Raw genomic sequence first — 9314 nt, 5'->3', positions numbered from 1 at the left:
CCACACTCCGTGGGGATACAGGCCACATTTAATGACTGCACAGCTTAGGGGTCCACCTGTGTTTCATGGATCAGATTTACAGAATTTTGTGAGGGGTCCCCACTGCCCATTTGATTCCGCTCATTTGACTTTGTGGAGCAGTTGAGGAGTCTTGGCAGAGTTGTTGCCATGGTATGAGGAAGAACCCAGATGTATCATGCAGTTGCAGTACTTAATTTCAGTGCTGAGTTCTGTAGTCTATGTTTTCAGTTGATTATTCAGTATTGTGCTGCTAAGGGCACTATAGTGGTGACAAAGGAGTTTGTACATACTAGGTCAGAGCTCTCCTGAGGCGATGGAAAAGACAGAGTAGATCAGCAAGCATACTCTTTGTGTGGGAGATGCACACAGTAGGAAGACGACTTAAAAATTGAGGGGATAGGAGGAATCAATTCACTAATATAATTACAGGTGCACTACAGGAATTTGAACAAATATGGGTAATGCCTCTTGCTAGAGAGTAAATTATGCAAAACTCTGCCAGGCAGTGACAAACCTTCCACAGATTTCAGTGATTCCAGGGTTTAATCAAGTCATCTCAAGCACCACAGAATTAATGCTTCTCTTTGAAATGCAGTAATTCAAGCTTTGAGCAGTTAAAGTGTTATACCTCTTGTAATGCATGTAGTGAGTCACAAATTTTAGGCTTAAGCTTACCTTTCAATTAGTGTTATATCACTTTTTATTTGATTTCATTGCTTATATTAAAGGTGTAAAAAAGGTGAGTTGTACAGAAAACTGTAAGTCAAGGTAAAGACTCTTAGACTTCTGTTGCTCCTTTGCCAGTTCTGTTTTTATTCCTCTTTTTGGCTTTGCAGCACACCTTTGAATTGCCTCTTGTACAGAATTACTGAATTGTTTAGATTGGAAGGGACATCTTGAGAACACCTAGTTCAACTACCCTACTCAAGTTCATCTTCCTTTACCATAACAGTTGTCACATTCTATAGTCTTCTCTGAGCATTTTGAGCACATCTTCCATACCTATCTCTTCGGAGTCTTCTTCTGCTGTAAGGGTTTGTGGCTCAGTCACAGGCAGGCTTTGCTTCCATTCAGGATTCCATCCAGTCTTGGGCCTTTCCTGAGAGCCAGGAGTGAATGATGCTGCAGGGCTAATACCTGTTGTCCCCTGGGTAATGCAGGGAGTATCAGCCACATCTGATGGAGAAATCCCCATACCTTTGCTCAGTCAGCATGGAAGGGTTTGAGATGGTGTGGGGCAAGAATTGGAGTCCAGAGGACAACAAGGTCTACAGGACCACCATGGGGGCCAGTCTCCATGGTGCCAGGCTCAGGGCTCAAGAAGGTCTGAGCTCACTGCCAGGGTGCTGTACAGGCCAGAGGCTTCCTCAGGGCAATGGTGTTGGAGGACAAGGGCAGCCATGGTGCAGGGGACAATGCTCACACTGATGGGGTGCAGCCCCACAGTGCCCAAGCCAGCTGAGCCAAAAAGGGTGGTGATGGCAACAGGCTCAGCCAAAACCAAGATAACAATCCAGGGCCAAGAACAAGCCAGGAAAAACAAGTAAGTGTTCAGGAACAAGGCTGGAGACCCTACAGCATCAATGGTGGGTGGGAAGGGTGGGACTAGCCCTGGAGGAGCTGGGAAGAGACAGTCGGATTCACCAATGCTCTCACAGCCCTGAGAAGATCTCTCTTTGGATCCCAGCCCACTTTGGAATATGTTGTGAATAAATAATAATTGGCTGGTGCAAAGCAAAAGAGCATTCATTCAAGCTGAAGAAAATTGAGCAATGCCATTTCATTTTTGTTAACCAAAATAAACAATTGAGGAAAAATGAATTACAAGAGAATGGCTCATATTGGCAAAATGAATAAATGCCAATTTATTGGCATAGGTCGTTCCATTAACAGCATAATTTTGTATAAGTTTTGCATAATAATTGTTGAAAGAGTTCCAATATTAATTACGAAATTCAAACATACCTTTCTTAAAGTCCACTGGATTTTGGTTTAATAGTTTATTCCCCATGAAGCTGAATTATTTATTGATTTGCTAAGGGGAACAATGATCTAAATGCAAGAACTGAAGTGTATGTAATTGAGATCAAATTAGAGGTACATTAACCTATTCGCTAAATTTAAGGGTAAACACTTAAATTGGCCCCAAGATTAAAAGAAATTATTTTTCATTTGGATTCTTTCACTGCCATAGAGTACATTTTAAGAACGAAAAGGCATAACTTTTTCCCTTTTATATATATATAAATATCTCATTCTAAATGTGGTGGAGCATCAGAATGTATTTTTAAAATGACCCAATACTTGCTTGCTTAGGAGTATAACCTCAGACTGTATTGTAAGTACTGATGTGGCTAATATGATTCACTAATGTATCTTTCTCAGCATGTTGCATTAGAGCAAATGTTCTGGGTGAATAAAAGGATGAAGGAATTTCAAGACCTAGGAAAAAAAATGTGAATCAGTATGCTTTTTAGTCTTAGTATTGGGAGAGTTCAGCACATTTTACTACGGTCCAGAAATCTGTTGTAAATGATATGCCATTAATCTTTAGAAGTAATTATTTTTAGCAGGAATAGTGTTCTACCAGTGTCTTATTTTACTATCCATTCCTCTGAGTAACTGAGGCTGTTAAACTACCTCTTAAAAATTAATTTATCTCACTGATAATGGGAACATCATTGGTCCTCAGAAGAATAAACTATACTAGAATTGAATCAGCCTGGGAACATGCCTTCCTCCAGTGCTGTGTTTTCTGAGCAAATAGTAAATAAGTATTTGAGCTTTTTAAAAGAAAATTCTTATCGGTTTGACCTCTACAAGAGATAATTAACTGAATTCCCAATTGGGAAGTTTGAGCAATTTCCTTTCTTCAAAATAAACACTGTCAGTAGATTGGTATCCCTCTAAATAGCTTGTGGACCCTACAATGATGCTTGCTTTGGTGTTGCTTCCAAAGCTACTGGAATGCATCCAAAGTGGTATCATGCATGATTAGTGAGGCTTTCCATGTTGTGCATGGTCATTTATCTGGAGCTATGTGGCTGCACTGGTGAATGGAAGGTTCATATGATTCACAGAATGTCTTGAGTTGGAAGGGACCTCTAAAGATAATCTTGTCCAACCCCCACGCAATAAGCAGGGACATCTCCAACTAGAACAGACTGCCCAGAGCCCCATCAAGCCTGACCTTGAATGTCTCCAGGGATGGTGTCCCCATCACCTCTCTAGGCAGCCTGTTCCAGTGATCCACCACCCTCACATCAAAGAACTTTTTCCTAATGTCCAACCTATATCTATTCTTCTCTAGCTTAAAACCATTACCTGTTGTCCTATTAATATAGGCTTCTTTCAGGTATTGGAAGGTCACTCTAAGGTCCCCCCAGAGTCTTTTGTACCTCAGGCTGAACAATCACAACTCCCTCACCTTGTTTTCATAAGAGAGGGGCTCCAGCCCTCTGATCATTGCTGTTGACCTCCTCTGGACACACTCCAGCACATCCACACCCTTCTTGTGTTGGGGGCTTCAGAGCTGGATGCAGTACTCCAGGTGAGGTCTCATCAAGGTAGAATAGAGGGGCAGAATGTCTTTAGCTCCACTGAAAGAAAAGTCACTGCATGGAAGACACTGAGAGCTTAAATATGCTGTGCGAAGCTTAATTCCTCTCATTTTTATCTGCAATTTTATATATACTCAAGATGGAATCTAGCACTGATTTTTTTCATGCAGTACCCTGTATATCTACTGGATTGTGCAAATTATCAGAAGCTATACAATTTCCTTGAAAAATAGAATTGTTCTTCTCCATGTGAGGTCATGCTTTTAAATCCTTTGTGAGCAAACAGAAAGAACAAATTCAAGCTCAAGGAACAGTGTTATTAAAAACTTGCCAGTTTTTAACACATATTCATTCTCCTTCCACCTCCCTCCCTTCTCTCCATCCCTCTCCAATTCTGCCTTTACTTTCTTTGTGCTCATATGTCTTTTCCCTCCTTGTTTTCTCTGTCTCTTGCTTTTGTTCATTTCCTTTATCTCTACAGTATCTGGTGCAACAATTATTCACAGTATAATTTGGACCTACTCGGCTAATTTTTCTGTAACGTTGCCAGAAATATGTGAAAATGCTCTTGTGCATGATCACAGAAATGGTCATATTTTGGTTTTGTGGTTCCAGCTGTCATTTTAAAACTATTGAGCCTCTGTTTGAAGCAAGCAAAATGAGAGTTAATTAGAAGCTTGGGATTCTCACAGTCTGGACCCAAATTTAAAGCACCCATGTGTGATGTGTTGTACTTAAGAGAGATCTATTTCTGTTTTGTCTTCCATTTATAGTGGATTGATTGCAAGTGTTAAGGCCTCATCTTGTCTTTAGTAAAGGATAAAACAACTTTATATTCCACAGGTTACAGTATCATTTGATCAGTAGGTGTGAAAACTCCTATGGTCTTAAATCTGGTTATAGAACTTGTCTGAGAAGATTTTTTGTGAATGTTGAGACAGGCACTATCACCAGCAGTCTTCATAACAGGTATTTCTTCAGTCTGATCTGATTAATGTTTGTTTTGAGATGCAAACCAAGATATTACACAGAATTTCAAATTTGTTTTAAATAAGTAAGAAAAAATCCCAAACAATGTATTTGTAGATGTTTTAATTTGTAGATGTCTAGATACTTGCCTGATTTTATTATATAAAACACACTCCTCTTTTGTAGAATTTAAAACACTGGCTTACAAGGCAATGGCTGTACTCCTGTGTTGGATAATGACATTCTTAATATTAAAACCCAATGGTTAAAAGCTAATTAAAGTAAATATGATGTGACTTTGCATGTCCAGGTTACAGTACCTCATTTTCAACTTTGAGGGAGCATGGAATTCAGGAACAACTATCTGCTGCACTTTGACCTTAGAAACATCTACACTTACCTTAAAGATGGGATCAAAGCCTAGGACTAGAACTGTAATAATGGTATCCATGCATGGAAGATACATGCTTTCCTTTAAACACTAAACTGTGTTAGAGCTGGTTGATTTGATCAGGTTTCAAAAAGTGAGCTTCCTTCTCTTTTACTCTCTTCCATTCTCTGCGCTGCTTCTGCACAGTTTCTATACAGTTACAGAAAAAATGCCTGAATCTGTACTGACTTTTCTGTAGAACAGTTCACTAAAACTTGATGTCATATTAATTTTATGTGGGTAACAGGATTTTTGCCCTTCAAAAAATTTATGAAGATAAGAACACAAAAATGCAAAGTACATAAATTAACTGAGAATTTTTGTCATTTTTTACTTTACTCTTACCTCAGTTACCAAGATTATAGGTTTAAACACCCATGGCAGGGAATCAGGATTCAATAATAAGAATGTGGTTTTCCTTGGTTATAGGCTGCAATACCTCAACTGAAATAATATACTGGGTTTAAGCCATTGACTTACACCCTGTGCATCCTACTTATGCTACTAGATTTATGTATTACTGACAGTAGGCACAAAACATAATCATATATTTCTCCCTTTCATTTCAGTGGAGTAAAATTAATGTGTCTGATTAAAATATCTTCACAGATTGACAGGGACAGCAGAATCACTACAAGGGAGGTTCTCTTGTGTTTGAAAATTACCTGAGGGGTTTCAGATGGCCTTTTAATTAATTTATAATAACTTCTGAGTATAAATGACAATACAAAATCAAGTTATCGAGACAAAATGCCCACATGCCTGTTGAATTTTATTCAGTAATTCAACAGGCCTAATGAATTGGGGTTGCCTCAGCATATGGCAAAGATTCAAGAAATTTCACAGAGTAGATGATTGAGATGGCATTTTACATGTTACTCTGCTTGATACATTAATCTATTGAAACATATGCATTACTACAGGCCTAATTTTAAAGAATATGTGTTCTCCCTCGTTTCATCCTTACCAGTAATCTGAAAGATGGTGCCAGAATTACCTTTATAGATACATTTACTGTCAGGCATTTACACCCATTTTGAACATACTGAAGGTGCCTGCTCAGTGGTGCAAGTATAATTATGCACACAAAGCAAATAGCAAAAATATCACATGTGGAAATGCATATTTTAAAATTAGATTTCTGGTAAGAACATGAAAAAAGATTGAGAGTATGTTAGAATATTTGAAAATAAGTGCCACTAAATTTAATCAGTTATGTGGAATGTGAAGAAGTCAATCCAAGGTCAGCTTAAAAAGGAAATGAATGATTTAAGCAGCCATTGCACAGGACCAGATGGCATGACTGAGAGGTTAAAAACAAGAAAAGACAGAGTTCTTCAAAGTTGTGTTAACATGTTAATGTATGTATACTAGAGTCATGTAAGTTAAATTATCACTGATTATTAACTAATTAAATTTACTGATTTCCTAACTGGTGAAGAGAAAAAATACAGGAAAGCAGCTTAACACACACATAACTTTTTTTTTTTTTTTTTACTATTCCTATAAATAAAAAGTCTTCACTTTTTATTCAAAATTTTCATATTGTTCATAGGCATTTCCAGTTCCCCAGTCTCCCCCTACTCATTTCAGAGTATAAAGAAAAATAGGAAGGCTGCATGTCTGCTTCTGCCACTTTCTGCAAGCATTTTCAAGGCTACGTCTTATATTATTTATCCTACATTTTGAAAATGCTCATATAAGAATGAAAGATGCATAATTTATCCTTGCCTATCAGGTTTCTCTTCAAACTATCAGTTGTCCTTGTGTTCATTTTTTCATCTCACATCTGTACTCCAGACAATAACTCTCTTTATGTTCCTTTAAACTATTCTTGACTGAGCTGTCACTTAAGACATCCATCTTTCTTGACACCAAAGGACACTGCATTAGTAATTCAACTGCTCCTCTGTTAATTAATTAATAGCTCATAGTTGTAAGGGGCTAAGAGCCAAATGCTAGTCAGAGACATCTGTAAGAACACTGGACCTGAAGCACAGCTTTGGAAGATGGCATATAAGATATGGGAGAAATGGGCACTGCTTAAGTAAAGCATGATCAGCAGCACCTTGGTCCCTTATAGAATGATAATTTTCAAGGAAGACCATCAGATGAAGATGAAGGATAGTCCAATATCCATAGAAGTAGCCTAGAATCCAAGACAGCAAAGTCCTTCTGGGTCTCACGTCCCCATCGAAAAAAACCAGGGATTTTTAGTAATCTGCTCCCATAAGTAAGTGAAATATGCATGGTAACATAGTAAAACATGGGGTGGACTGCAACCCAGTTCAGAAACTCAGGGGAAGTGCTGCATTGTTACGTCTCTGTGTGAACGTGGGTGAAGGAGGAAGATATATAAATTCCTCTCACAGGAATTCAGAGAAAATTTCTCCAAGGGAAAAGACTTTTGGTCAATCTTTTAAAGGTGGTAATGAAGAAGTGGCTTGTCATTTCAGAGTATTTTTCTATTATCAGTATTATCACTCAGTTTGCTAGCTGCATTTACGTTCCCTGACAGGACATGCCTGTTTAACACCAACACTTTTAAAATCAGGCATCTGAACACAAGGAAAGCTCTTTCCATAGCAGTTTAGGCACCTTGTAAGGGCAAGTAGCTCTTAGAAAGAGGTGAAATCATAGGACATTTCAGTATGGAAGGGCCTCAGAACTCTCCAGTCCAACCTACTTCTTCTCAGGCTTTAACCAGTTGGGCCTGGAAAACCTCCAAGGATGTAAACTGCACAGCCTCTCCAGGCAACCCATTCCACTCTCTGGCTTTTCTGAGCAGAAAACATTTCTCATTTTCAGGTCTTACAGCAAACGAAATGAAGAGGTGTCAAGTGCTAAAAGTGCAGCGTTGCTTTCAAAAAAGAAGGGTTTCTGACAGACTGGATGGTAATTGCAGCATCAAGTATCCTGCCAGTTCTAGGTTGGCTTCTCAGTACAACTCAACTTGGCAGAGCTAGCTAACATAGACAGAAAAGCTGATTAGTTATGGTTAGAATTTTTTCAAGTTTGCCTTTTTATCTTCCATTAGAACAATAGATAAAGTTCCCATTGCCTTTTGTGGAAACTGGGTCATGCCACGAAACAGAAAATCCTGGGTTTGGGGTGCTTGAGAACAGTGACTTAAACTAGAAATTGCCTTGTTCTGAAAGAGAATACTTTACTCAGATAAAAATGTTCAAAATCTAGAAAATACTTTCCAAATCTAGAATATAGACTTTATTTGCCCTTGTGAAATAGGACCTTTACAAAACCTTTGAGGAGAGTATATGGACAGAAAATTAGGCAACGCATTTATCTAAGGAGTTGCTAAGAACATTTAAAACTTAGTCCAAATTTTTAACACATAATAATGCAAAAAACCCCCACAGATTGTAAGGTATAGTAAATGCAAACATATATTTATTATTTCTAATAATATTACATAGAAAGATAAGCTCCAATCAGAATGAAGTTGTCATTGGTAATGCAGTAGGTGTTATGGTCCAGAAAATATTACACATTTTGGTAATCTCTATCATCTTCCTTCATGGTATCCTCTGCAGCCTGGGGCTCAAAGCCTCTCACTGAAAGAAATATTTGAGGAAGCAACCTATTTATAAGGAGAAAAGTAAAGAGTCTGACCTGTAACATAATAATAAAATATGAGTATGCAATAGGAGAGGACTAACGGATGTTATGCTATTTACAAACCAAACAAAACTCACTGCTTACAGTTTATTGATGGGCACATTCAAAGTGGAAATATGAGACACACGAGAAAAAATACCCCATTGGTTCAATTTATGAAGGAAATTAGTAGTTTTTCTGCCCATCATACAACTATAAAAATCAATATTGGTTTCTTTCTAAAAGCTGTTCTGCATTCAACCAGAAATTATTGGACTTCACGTAGATGTTACTGAATGAGGTCTTACCACCTGTGTCACATTGCAAGTCAGACTAAATGACTGGAGTGTTTCCTTCTGGCCTTAAAATCTTTGAAGTGATCAATGGCAGCTACAGGGCCACAGCCATGGAAAAAAGTAATGATTACTTATGGTCAAAAGGAAAAGTAGATACCATGTGATCTGATAGGTCTATTCAGTGGAAACAGCCTATGGAGACTTTCAGTACTCAAAAGGCAAAAAAAAAGTGACCATATCTGCCCACCCTGTGTTTTCTGCCTTTAATCCAAATTCAGTATTTTATAATTTTCAGTCTCCTGCATAGAATGTAATGAGTTCAGTTAAGATGTCATTTCATTTCATGGAAGTAGGCACAAGTGCTCAAATAGGACTGGCATTTTCATATATATAAACAACAAGTGATTTTCCTTCCTGTAGTTT

The sequence above is a fragment of the Chaetura pelagica genome, unplaced genomic scaffold (assembly GCF_000747805.2).
Source record: "Chaetura pelagica isolate M959 unplaced genomic scaffold, ChaPel_1.0 scaffold399, whole genome shotgun sequence".
NCBI lineage: Eukaryota > Metazoa > Chordata > Aves > Apodiformes > Apodidae > Chaetura > Chaetura pelagica.
The sequence above is the reverse complement of the archived record's forward strand: the minus strand, read 5'-3'. Positions refer to the sequence as shown.